The sequence below is a fragment of the Ambystoma mexicanum genome, chromosome 1q, assembly GCF_040938575.1.
Source record: "Ambystoma mexicanum isolate Mex_15411 chromosome 1q, UKY_AmexF1_1, whole genome shotgun sequence".
NCBI lineage: Eukaryota > Metazoa > Chordata > Amphibia > Caudata > Ambystomatidae > Ambystoma > Ambystoma mexicanum.
In genome coordinates this window covers 1,166,402,194-1,166,416,613 of record NC_090922.1, presented here as the reverse complement: position 1 = coordinate 1,166,416,613, position 14,420 = coordinate 1,166,402,194, and positions in this window count along the sequence as shown.

Here is a 14,420-nt window from a genome sequence, read left to right as displayed (position 1 = left end):
CCCTCCACAAGCAAACAGCCTCCCTTTTTCTAATCTTGCTACACAAACCCTAGAAACAGTTGCCACAAGATGCATAATCTCCCTGAAAATTGACCCCCAAAGAGGTAACTTCACGCTACTTAGCTGCTTGAAGCCCCTGCCTAGTAATCACTTAATCAAAAAACCCTTGCACAATAAAGATGTGAATAACACCTCGTTGAAATATGCCTTACTGAAAACTTGCTCACTTATCAAGCATGCAATCAATATCCACGAATACATACTGGATCAGGAGTTAGATCCCCCACTTCTTACAGAAACCTGGAAAACAGACACTAGTGGCCCGTCGTTATACAGCACACTGTGGGGTGGGAGTTGGGGGTCGCAATCATTGCCAGAACCCATTTGGGACTATTCAAGTACCTAGTTCTTGTGTCAACTGAGAAATTCTCCATATCAAAATGACCCCCACAAAACAAAGATGTATTAATGTTGTATTAGTATATCGCCGCACCATCCAATATGCCCAATTTCAATCAAGACATTGTGCGCATTCTACATGTTCTACAGAGTCGGAATAACAACAATGACCATGTCTTTAATGATTCCTCGACTCGTGATAAAGGCAACATTCTGGAAAGGGTCGTTGGTCAAAATGTTGATATTTTGATTGATCATACACAGCCATGTACCTGGTCTGACCACCATGTTATTCTATTTCAGTCCCAATTTCAACACTCATGCCTAAATAAGAAGAATCCAGTCAAACAGGTCTCCAGTCGCAACCTTAAAAGGTCACTGCAGAAAATCTAAAAGGTTGTATTGAGTCGATAATGAACACCACCACTGACCAGGATACTCCCACTACTTTAGTGGACTCCTTTCACTCTTCACTCAATGCAATGTTAGACATTGTGGCTCCAGTTAGAATTAAACTAATTAGGGAGAACGCTGGCCATCAAAACTGGTACACTCAAGAGCTGCGTCTTATGAAAAAGCTCAAAAGACAAGCAGAAACAAGATGGCTGAAAGACCCTACTGTACTCACGAAAGTCATCTGGAAGGCTCTAGACAAAGGTTATAAAACTGAGACTTTTGAAGCAAAGAAAAGCTTCTTTGATACCCAAATAGGGGAATCTAAATATAAAACCAAAAATCTCTTGAAATTGTAAAATCTCTAGAACAATCTGGCATCCCCTCCAACCACGTGTCTCCGACAGACCAAGACTGCACCAAGCCTTTGAGATCGAAGTTAAGAAAGTGTTTGACAAACTTAGACTGAACCTTACTAAAAACCCTATTGTGACAACCTCCTTTCACTACCCAGGACAAATAAGGACCTCCACTTCTTTTTGTTTTGTTCCCATTACCATTACAGACATGTTGAATACACTATCCTCTCTGCGCCCATTTCAATGCCCAGAAAACGTGATTCCCTCCAAGTCTTATTATCCAACATAAGGAAATATCTGCACCATTCTGTTAGATTTGTGAATTCATAATTATTTTACAATCAGGTACCTGACCAAATCAAACAGGTCACTGTTATACAATTGATAAAAAAAAACCTGGTCTTGATCCCAAAGAGCCAAACTACTTATGCCCTATCACCAACTGTAATTTTCTTTTGAAAATTCTTGACAAGAGTGCTACGCTACAACTTCAATCTTTTGTTGAGACAAATAACATCTTGCATGCTAAGCAAGCAGGCTTTGGTCCATCCCATAGTACAGAGAGAGCTCTTTTGGACCTTCAATCACACACTCTCAGTATTTCAGACAAAGGAAATGCTGGGATTCTTGTCCTTTTAGACTTGTCGGCAGCTTTTGATCTGCTGGACCATAAGGGCCTGCCTTACACTCTCAGGGAAATTGGCCAATGCAGTGACAACTCCATTAAATGGGTCAAGTCTGTTATGTCTCACAGGAAATCTAGAGTATGCTGGGGTGATGCTACTTAACCGTTGTCAGACATTTCATGTGGAGTCCCACAGGGAGCTTGCATTTCTCCGCTGCTCTTTAACCTTTATATAAGACCATTGTGTGACCTGTTGGACAATCTGAATGTCTTTTTTACTAACTCTGCCCATGACACACAGTTGTCTGTGAACTCTCCGGTGACCATGAATTGGATTCTCTCCTTCTCCAAACTATCTATAATAACATCGAATCTTGGATGAACCAGGACTGGATGTGCCTTAACAGCAATAAAACAGAGATGTTGATCTTCGGCTCCCCTCACGCCTGCTCTAAACTTGACCCTAGATTTGCATTCTTTCTAATTAACGACTGCCAGTTAAAAGTAGTTAAAAAAGTCAAAACCTTAGGTTTCTGCCTCAATTCCACCTTGGAGTCTGATTCTCATGTTAACCAGAACATGACAAACTGCACCTATTACTTATGTCTTCTTAAGAACCTCTGCCCCTTCCCTTCTGAATTGAATTTTTCTATTATTGCCCGTAATACATTCTTCCCAGATTGGACTATGGCAACTCACTTCTAGTAGGGGCCCAAAAGAAAGATATTCAGACACTACAAGTCATTCAAAATGATGGATTAAGGATCATCAAATACAAATCTAGACGAGACCACATCTCGCATAGTCGGCAAAACCTGCACAGGCTACCGGTTGATGCAAGTCTGAAATTCAAGGTGGCAGTGCTTGTGCATAAGGCCTTATACGGCAATGCTCCTCATTACATCAATAATCTGGTGATCATGTATAAACTTTCTAGATCTCCAAGGTCCTCCTCATTAGCAGTAGTCAGGATACCAACTTTTAAATTAGCAAACAGCATGGAAAGATCCTTCCCTGTTCAAGGAGCTAAAGTATGGAAAGTCAACCCTATGAAACTAAGATCTCAGAGAGTCCTGAGTTGCTTTAGACGACAATTTAAAACGTTTCTGTTCCACTAGGCTGCCCCTGTTGATCTTTCTTCTGCTGCTTTAAGTCCCATTGTTTTTCATGTTGTCTTGTATCTGTGTTTTGGCGCCCTGATACCTGTGGGCTACGGGCGCCTTATAAATAAATAAATAAACCACAAGACTGTCCAACTATGATGATTCCTAATGAAGATGATCTCATGTATGTACTTGCCTGCAGTCTTGACAAATGTCTCTCATAGGTTGATAAAGCTGGCTATAAAGGCGCACTACTCTGTAAGACAAAGTTAATTGTATTCTTTCAAAACTAGAGGACATGCACTGTAACGCTATTCATGACAAATAACAACAGCATATGTGCATGGATCACTTCATTTACTTTGCCTTTCCCCCTGTCACTAAATTCTGCAAGTTTGCTGCCTCTTGTTTAAGCACAAAACTGCTGTTACTATTTTCAGTAACCATGGTGTTCGCCACTCTATTCAAGGTGTGGCTGTCTTTCTGACTTTACACCGTCATTTTAAATGAAATGCTAAGTAGCAAAGATGGTAAAAAACAAAATGGTAAAGATGGCATAAACCAGGTAGATACTATCTTTCAATCTATTTGTTATTATCAGTTACATATTGGAAAATATTTCTTAGACAGAACGTGTCACTGTGTCGAAAAGACTCTCTGTGTGGCAGAACCGCTGCCATCTTCTCCCATATCTCATGAAGAAACATATCACAAAAACATGAATACCAAAGGATGTATGCCTACATTTTACTCTGGTGAAACTCATAGAGATTCCCTTCAGTGCCATCCAGCCTGCACATACTTGGTGGCTGACCTGAGCATCCGGGAGCCTTCCAGATTGGCATGCTTTGTTTTGGGCCATCAAGAACACTATCAATATTCCAAGGAGAGTATGGCAGACATGGATGTCTTGCTTTCCAGGGGATTACAACCACAGTAAAAATGATCCTGTGAGTAGTTTCATTTTTTGGGGGATATCATATTTTTACAATGTAATGCCTTATGTTTTAGTGCGCCCCTTCTTTGTATTTTTGTCACTGGTCTATGTGTTTAAGAGAATATGAGGTACGCATAGTTGGGGTGTCAAATCTGATTGAATGAATACGCTCAATCAAATAATACCAGCTCAGAATTGCATCTTGTATTGAAATATCAAGTAATTATTGCTGAACAAATAATACAAAGCGGCAGGCAAAAACGTGATGTTAGAGACATTAAAGGAAAATACAATTATGCTATTTAAAATATGTCTTTAAATGTGGCCTGCCATGCTGAATGGGAAAATATTTGTGTAAAGGTCTGCTGGAAGATAATTATTCCAATATGTGGCTTCTATGCATACAGGCAAAGTAAAGAATGCCTTTATTATTTATTATTTATATATATTAAGTATGCATAGGTTTATGTATGCTGATGGTATATATCAGAACTTCAGGTTTTGTAATATGACCTTTTCTTCTCAGAGGAAGTCCTCTTTGATTCAGAAAACTATGACAACGAGGGTTCAGACTCCTGAAGCCGCTTTAGCTATCTTCGGTGCTCTCTTTTACACTAACATCGATATCTATTGCTGCTTTATAAAGAATTCGTGTTACCTTGTCCCGTATAGGAGGACTATGTTGTGAACCTCGGGAAATTTCTTTTATAAATGATGGTAACAACAAACGGACTGAAAAGCACTGACTAAAGTCTGCTGATATTGTTGCAAGATACATGGCTACGGATCTTAATGTACATGGAAAAAAGGAAACAAATGCTACTGATTTAACTGTTGCTGGCAAGGGATTATGTATAGAAAGTGAAAGTGTTCTTTCTAATCAAATAGTGCCTGTAACAGGGTGTATCGAGACTCTGAATGTGAAACAGGAAGCCCAAGTATCTGTAATGCCCTCAATAAAATCATTGGATTTACTTAGTAAAACCACAGACGCTATTCATAGTGGGACGTCTGTCTGCGTATCCATTGATTCAAATATACTGACGTCACAGATAGTTGGTAACAGACTGGCTTCTCACTCTTCCAAAGCTAACCTGACAAATGAACTGCCATTGCATACAGGGGCTCCAGTAGAATTAGCTGTACAAATGACTATCTCTGTAAGTAATAATCAACCAGCTGACTATGGGACTCATTACGAGGTGGGCAGTAAGGGTTAACGGCACTGGTAAGGAGACCGGTGCCGGTAAACCCTTACCGCCCTATTCCGAGGTCCCTTAGTGGGTCCTGCCATGGGCACCTGGTTTTAACAGGCGCCCTTAGCGAGAGCCGCTAAGGGACCAGGGAGCTAATAACGGGCCGGCTATCAGCGGGCCGGTTATTAGCTCCATCCTCATTCCTATTGAGCCCTATGGGGGCTCGAATGGGAATGGAGAATGGTTCTCGGGATGGGGACTTACTGGGTCCTCCAAGGTTGGAATGACCCAGTAAGTCCCTATTTCGCCAACCCGGACCCGGAATGCTGCAAGGAGTTAGCCATGGTGCTAATAGGCCCTATGTGTTGGAATCTGAAGTTGACTTGCTGGCCATTTCTGAAACATGTCTGTAGGATTCCTCCTCACGTGCAGCACATCTTGCCACCCCTGATGGATATAGTATTATTCTTAGAACTGATCATGTTGGGTCGGGAGGGGGAGGCACGTTCGTTTAAAAAAAAATAGTTTGCTATTCTTAAAGTCAAAGAAGTAAAGATTGACCAAAGTGAGCTTCTATTTTTAAAATTAAAGATGGATGCTATTCCATCTGTATCTTTATTTTATACAGAGCTCCAACTTGAACTGTAGATTTCGAGGAACAATTAACATCTATCTTAAATGAATCAATAACTTCATGCTCCCAAGTGCTGTTACCCAGGGATTTGGACTTATGGGAAAATAATAGTAAGGATGTTGAGGCCCTTTCGCTCATAAATGCACTCGAAGCCATTGACTTTACTCAACATATCAGAGTGCCTACCCTAGATTAGGTTCTGTCTAGGAATCTTAGCATTTCTCCTGTGCCCTCAACAGAATGCCTTTGGTCTGACACCACTTGCTTTCTTTTAGTATTATAATCCCTGTCTCTTCTCAATGTTTGAATATACCTGCAAAACTATCTATATTGGTGAGGAATGCCATGAAGGCGACTCTGGAAGCCTTGATGGTCCTGGTCCTGCCTCAGTTAGAAAAACCTCCTTCAAATATAAGCTGTAATACTCTTACGGAAAAATGTCAATCGATTTTTAAAAAGTGGCACTGCTACACAGTAGAATACCCAAGGACAATATTAAAACCAATTCATGGTTTAATGAAGATATTATTTCATCTAGAAAACAGAAATGTGCTTGTGAACATTTATGGAGGGAAAGCCCTGTACTACTACAAAGAAATTTCATAGGGATGCCAATACAGATTATAAAAAGGCTATCCTGGAGACCAAGTGAGCAAAATTCTCTGAGAGGATCCACGAGGCAAGGTCCAACTCCAAGGTCCAACTCCAGGGAAATATTTGTTACGCTGCATGAGTTGGATGGAAAATCTAGCTGGAAAGTATGAAGTTAAAATAAATCAAGATTGGTGTCATTCTGTGCATGATGAATTCGCTCAGAAAACCTCTCGCCACCAGAATGCAATTAGAGCACAGCAATTGCTGTTGAATAAGTCTTCGGTAGTAGGACTTTGAGTCTGTTTAAGATGAGCCTATCTCTGGTTAGTTGCCTTTCTCTTTTCGGCAAGTAACTCTAGATATAGCTGATACAATAAAAAATACAAAACCTTCCTTTTGTCAGGGTCGTCCCGCTAAACTCTTACAAAATTCCATGAACCAGCTACTACTATGGATCACTAAAATCGTATTAATGCTCCTGGATCTGTCCACGGTTGAAAAATCTAAGTTGATGGCCAGATGAAGCGGTTGCATGTATCAAATGTCTTTTAGGCACACAACGATTGGGGGTGTCAAAAGATGGTGTTAGCTCTGTTCCAATTTCCCTTACAAGTGGGGTTCATCAAGGTGTCAGCATGTATCCACACATATTTAATATATACACAAAGTCTTTCTGTGACTTATTGGATGCGATAGGGTTGTCCTATGAAATGCTACTGATGACAGCTTTTGTTCCAAATAGCTTGCACCTACTGGCACGACTCTGAGGAAATCAATCGGATGTTTTCAGCCATTCAGTTTTGGATAGCTCAAAATTCTCTTGCCCTGAATAATGGAAAAATAGAGTTACTCATTTTCGGCTCAGCACATAGACTGAAGCAGTTGGAATCTGCTTATAGGCATCTGTCTATTGCTGGATGCTCAATGAAGGTTGCTCAGCGTGTGAAGACTCTTGTTCAATAGAAACTGGCTGAGGTTGTTACTTTTAAAAATGTGTACACTTCCATTAATATCTTGTTGGTGTTTGCATGTCCTTGGTTATATGTCCACTTTGAGGCCTATGGGCATATAGCACGGTATAAATAAAAAAACTAAACTAAACTGAACTAAGGTAAGCAGATCTGTTCAAGCCAAATTGCTGTCGAGGCATCTGCGTGACATAGAGGTTAATATGAATTGTACTGCCCATTGTCTAAAGAAAAAAAGAGATGCCCTAATAAATGCCTTGGGTTGATTTTCCATGCTAATAAAATACACAAATTAGTGGAGCAAAATTGAGAGTTTTTAGGTTATTATCTCCTTGCTTGACAGTAAAATCTTTAATGTGAACAGAATATATCTGAAAAACATAATCTATTGTGTTTGACTAACTCTGAGCTCAAAAGGTGTAATAGATATTTACATTTTAAAACCATTACAAGTGCTTGTGGCCTTTCAAAGAAAGCTCTAATGCAACAGGCATATTTTTGCATAGGCCACATTAGAGCCAGAAAATAGGAAATAGTTTCGGAAGATTTGAAACAGAATGTCAGATTGTGTTGCTGTATGGACAGAAAGGGCCTCATCAGAAGTTGGGCGGTGTGGTAAAAATGCAGCAGTGAAAGTGTTACTGACGCATTACTGCACCTCCCATTCACAGGTTTGGGGGAAAGTCAGAGGATTCACCTCCAGCTATGTCTTGGAGGTGAATGCACTGAATTTAGTTTCCGCCTATTTTCAGCACAATTAACGCAGCGCAATTACCGTAATTTGGCCGAGAATGCCCCATTGATTACATGGGTGATCCAGCGACAATAACCTATTACAAAACTGAGCATATCTACATTATTGTGACCTTATGCCACATCCATACATATGAAAAGTATTGGCATTCAGTGACGTTTTGAAATTAAAATATTAAAAATACAACTAGATGGTGAGAGACACATGACAATGTGGTTTTATAAGCTTTGTGATTCACAGAACCTACATTTGAAAAATGGTGGAATTATTCTGACTAATGTCTGTAAATCAGTGATGTCACATGCTGGGGGTAGTGTTTTTGGGCAAAGGAAAATTAAAATTAAGACATTACTATACACAGCCTTCTGAGGTGAGACAGCCACTGGGAAAGGAGGGAATGTGACATGTATCATTTTCCAATTTTCAAATACACTGACCAATTGGACCCCACATTACTCAGCTCACCCTTATGGTAAAGCTTTCTGGGTATTTAAAGGTAAACATACAGGCAGAAGTTATAGTTTTTGGACATTAGAAGTGCAAGTGAGCCTGTTCAACAGGAGAAGAAGAGAGAGTTTTGGGACATCAGAAATGCAAGACAGCCTGTTCAACAGGAGAAGAAGAGAGAGTTTTGGCACATCAGAAGTGCAAGACAGCCTGTTAAACAGAAGAAAAGGTGATTGGGGCTCCAACTGGAAGTATCTGATATACATTCTTCTTAAGAAGGAATTCTTATTGTGGCACTGAAGGCAGAGGGCTTTACCAGAACAGAACCGCATTTTGGGAGCATGTGGACAGACAGAAAGGATGAGCTTGTCTGGCATTGATGCCTGAAGCAAGTTGATGTCCCTACCTGTCCTGGGTCATTAAAGGGCAAACGAAAAGTGAGTAAAATTATCCCAGGTTATTAAAACAGATATCCCAAGAATTAATTAAATCCCAGGCAATTTAAAGTATTTTTGGGGAACTATGTTTGCAATCTATATCACTGAAAGCAGGAACATAGTTCAATATGTATCTACTTTGTGATTCCAATGTTCAAATACATTATATGCATACCCACTCACACACAGCAATTTAATAATATGTATTTGTCTATAGCAAATGTATAAATTGACATCTTTAAAACATGGTCACTTCACAGCGCTAGAATAACCATATAGAAAGCTATTGAACAACAGAATGCTACACCGGCCAACACATCCTAGACTCACTGGCGCACAAAGCTGCTTTCTAACCATAAATGCCTCTATGTTCTCATCACATTATCCCGATAAACTGACATGCAGCGAGAGCTCAGGGTCCTTCCGATCGGCATGCATTTCCCCCTCTCTTTCCAATAATCATACATCACTCTAGCCCATTCTCTTTTAGCACTGCCGGTCCACCTGGAGACCATGAAAAATGAAGTGGTGTGTGGTATAAATCCTAACAATGTAACACAACTTTGCTTAGAGCTCCTCAACTTGAGCAGTAACAGCAGCTCATGCAACTTAATATGTCATAGGCATAGAGTAGTCACTATAGTTAAGGTTTGAAATAAGAATATTATGAAGCTAATAAATGGTGAATGGTGCAGTAGCTTAACATGACATTACCTAAATGGGGCATAATATGACATTTTAGAGGTCCACAAATGAATCGTTAACTATCAGGGAAGTACGTTAATGAGGAATGACACCTTAAACCCATGACTCTGAGAAGTACACAAACAGCATACTTAATGAGAGGGATTTGACAGAGGGTGTGAAAGCTCTGGCTTTTCTTTATTTGTATTAATGTAAACTGATGTGGGTAACTTTGTTTCTGAAAGGAGAGTCTGCTAACCAGGCCCCCTTTCACAAAAGGTCCATGCGAATAGCATATTGCATTCATGTGCCCTTGCCACGCCAGTCTCCTGAGCCGACAACAGCAGCAACTGCGCTACAGTCTAAGATGTGTATGGGGAAGCCCAGCAGCCTGTGCATTCCCACAGAGCCCACACAGAACACGTGTGGGAATTGTGTAGGAACCCGACTTCTGCCCAAGAGGCCAAACACTGAAAGTTCCCACGGGGGTCACCGGAGACAGGCCCGGAAACCATTAGCACTGTAACTCCTGTCTGAGAGGTGCATCACTGGTTAACCCAGGCAATGTAAGTGTGCACAGGGGGACTAAGAACCGGAAGTGTGCGATCTTGCCTTAGATCTATACCTAGAAAGAAGGTTTTTAGTGATCAATTCCAATGGTATTAGTCTAAAATCAATGAGAGCAGGCACTGATCGTTTATTGGGGTTGTATAACACGTAGCAGCAGAATCTTCATCACAAGGGCAGAAATCCTATTTTATGTTTACCAACACAGCTCTTATTCCAAAATCAGTCTGTGCTTTCCAACAAGTTATTGATAGTCCTTGCGTCAAGCTAACATTGAATAAATTACTTATCCGAATCATGCTCCTTTTTTATATATTTCTTTATTTGTATTTGTATTTGAATGACACATCTCATAATCAGTTCATGCGTGATTAGATTCAGCTCTCATCCAAGACTCAGTCAGACTCTTTACAACAGATCAGAGCCCCTTTCCGTGATTTACTTTGCCTTAACCTCCCCTTGTGCACACCCTTACAACTCCTGTTTGTGCTTACACGACCTCCTTGATGTGACATTCGATTCGCAGACCTATTTCCCCTAGTATTAGGGGTTGAAGTCTTATTGAAGTGTTACACCATTTTTGGACTGCAGTTCTAACCACAAAAAGGTAAGAGTGATATCACTCATTTTGAAAATCCAAATAAGCACTCATCAGTATCATTATTACTAGTTACTAGTAACAGTACATATTATTATATATGTTCTTAGTTTACCACTGTCAGACAACCAACATCAATGTTCCCTGAAGAAGGTCCTGTGTGTACTTAGAGACAAAAACATGTCAGGTTAATGGTGAAATCCATATTCGATTTCCCTGCTACACCCGAAATTAGTGTGTTGCAAATACATTTTTAAAGATCACATGGCCAATTAACAGTTGTTTGTATAATGTTCAGCAGATATATGTGTGCTGGTATGTTGTATAGACCTTTTAAATGTATTGAAGAGGTTTTTCTTTACGTTGAATACATATACAAGAAGAGATTGTTATACAAACATCAGTTTGTTGTACTTTGTAAAAACAAATGGGTGGTGTTTTTCAGGAAAGCTGAGTTCCTTTTATGGTGTTTTGTTAATGGTTATGCATAAAACCCTCCTCCTGCCTACATTCAAGGCTCCCGGCCTTAAGTCTTTGATACACGAGCAGCTATCCTTATCACAAGAGTTATTTGAAGAAATATTTGTGACAGAATAAGGGAGGCTTATTTGGGGTCCTACGTTAGAGGTTGATGCTTCCCTGGTGGATTACCTTACTGTAAAAATAGATATAGCGGATGAAGGATGCTTTGTTTTCTCTCAACAATAGGTAGAAGGATAGATTTCTCGTTCTCAATTTTAGAAAATGGGGAAGCCTTTGAAAAAGAAATGTCCACACATCTAACCTGGGAGAGGTAATTCAAATCCAGCAACATCTGATTCAAACAGTGCTCCATACAGCCATTATTTCAGAATATTTGAAATGGAAAGCAGAGCAGATTTATAATACATTCTTTATTAGCTGGAACTAAAAGGCCCATTAAGATTTAGGGCCTGGTTAATTCTTATAATTGATACAATAAGAGAAGCAACATACTTTGAAATACCTAAGCAAAAAATAAAAAAATATGCGTAAACAGCTTCCCTCGACTATTTAATTTGTGGAGAAGTACTGTTTAATTCCCCAGGCAATGTGTAAAGGACACGTGTTAAATGTGTATGATCCCCTGGTGACGAAATAACTAAAACGATCAAGCTAAATGTTAGGGATATTTGTTCCAAATGGAGTTGAAGCAACCCTAAAAGGAGCATCACTCTCTGCGGTGACCTGAATTCCTATTGCGATATTGCTAACATCAGGGTAGATGATTCTTATACTCAAACAGCCTTCTGAAAGCCTTCAAACTAGCAAAGGGAGCATATTGGCATGGGCACTCAATGCTTACATGTTTCAAATATTTTGGGCCTGCATCTTGTTGACAATATATATATATATTGGGACTGAAACTGGGATGTACACATGGGAAAACTATACTTCACACAGTAATTCAGATTACTTTTTTCTCAGCCCTGAGCTGAAAGATAAGAGTATTTACTCCACGGTGGTCCCTTGTTCCTGGAACGATCACACTTACACAGTGGTAAAAATAAAGATGCAAAAAGGTAACAAATTGACCAACTTAGAGGGCCATTACTCCATCAATAAGCAGGGAAACAGAATCAAATTACAGGCTATTGTCCATGTTGGATGCTCCTGGAAGTCTTTTGTAATGCATTACTATGGGCAGAAGGAAAACAACGATTATTCGATTCTAAAACATGCTTTCAACCAGGCTATAACACCTCCCTCAATACCTGGCCACTCCTATATGTAATATTTAATTAATGATTCTTGCCATTGTGAGGGCTCACAACTATATTTAGTCCAACTGGACTTCACAGCAGCTTTCGATATGGTCAACAGGGAGCAGCTGTAGCAAAACCTTGTGAATTGGGGCTTTCCTGACATTTGGTTAGGCTTGATGAAACTGTTATACTTTGGTCTGTTTTCGAATAAATAACAGGGGTGAACTTTAGATCCGATTGGAAGTAATAGCGGTTTAAAGAAGGGATATGTACTGGCACCCCTGCTTTTCTAACCTCTACATGACAGATTTAGGCAGTGCTTTCAGGAGGTACACAGTCAATTTACCGAAAATAATTCAGAGTGGTACATTTTAGCAAAAACCATGATACCAAAAAAGAAAATGAAAATGTAATATATATATATATATATATATATATATATATATATATATATATATATATAGAGAGAGAGAGAGAGAGAGAGAGAGGGTAGTGGGGTAAGGAGTTAAAATGGGTCAGGATGGGGTTGGGGTGGCGTTATAAGGGTAGAAAATCATGGGGCAAATGTACCACTCTGAATTTTCTGTCTGTAAGATCACATATAACATCCCTGAAAGATGTTTGAAGCTTTCCCCAAAAGTTGAAAACCTCCATATCCACTGGCTTGGATATGCGGATATATTGTCATCCTGGAAAACACTGCTATTGGCTTGCAAAGGTCAATAAAAGCTCTATATGATTTTTCTACATTTAAACAACTTCAGATCAACCAGATGAAAACCAAAGTCATGTGCTGCAGCAAAGCTAGAAACAGTGACAGAAACATCTGGATGATCAAGAGAAATAGACTCAACATTATTGAGAGTATTGTACACCTTGGAGTTTGAATCACTCATGATAATAATCATAGGTTAATAAATAATTATATATAAACTAAAGTGAACATTTCTTTATAGCATCAAGAGTTTTATACTAAAAGCAGGTGGCCTTTCAATATTGGGCATGACAAAGTTATACAAACTTGCTTAATTCCAAGTGTATTATTTGGAATCGAAAATTACATGGCAAAAGCTATTGGCTGGCATATGGTATTAGAAAGTAATTTATGGCATGCTACTCACGTTTTACGCAAGGGAACTTCCATTAAAGCAATCTGCTTACTTAGAACTCGGACTTATCTCCTTACTGACCTTATACAAGATCAAGCACAGCCTTTGTTAATCAAAATGTTGACTGACAGCGAACACAATCTATTAACTATTTTTGGAAATAATATCAAAGCCAGTAAGTTTCAAGACTCTTTAGTTATGCAAGAATTTGTGAACCCATGCCTAAACTTTCATAAAGAGATTGATTGGGATGTCAGGCTTGAAGTGAACTATTGGAGGTCACTGATAAGGCCTACAAATGGGATCTCATAGAAAAGCACAATTATATATCTAAACTTGGTAATTTAAGGGAATACTCTCAAAAACAGTTCCCTTTTCTTACGCCAGTAAATTAATTATCACCATTAACAGACAACTACAAAGATTAATTCTCATATTGCTGCCTAATGTGTTGCCTTCCCTGTTGATCACGGGAGCTTGGAGCAAAATCCCCAAGAATGCGAGATCACACGACATCGACTGACTCAATGCCCTATGTTGCCTAGATTCTATCGTGAATTTAATAGAAGACACAGGAGGTCATTAAGAGAATGCCAGTAAGCCACCGGTGGCTTACCGGCAATCTCTGCTTAGCGTTTCTGCCACCTGATATCCCGGTATTACGGGTATATTATAGGCGGCAGGGTAATGGTACGTTCCCAAACCCCTGAAGTCCCAGGGAACCACTGAAGCATTGAATTATCTGCTGGTAGGGGGTTGGACTTCCAGCAGGTCAGGCCTGCTGGTAGTTCACTGCCCATAATGGCAGACTCAGAGTATGCCGGTCTGGAAAAAGTGCTGTTACGGGTTGTTACCAGCACCTTTTTTCTGACAGGCATACTCGAAATGAAGC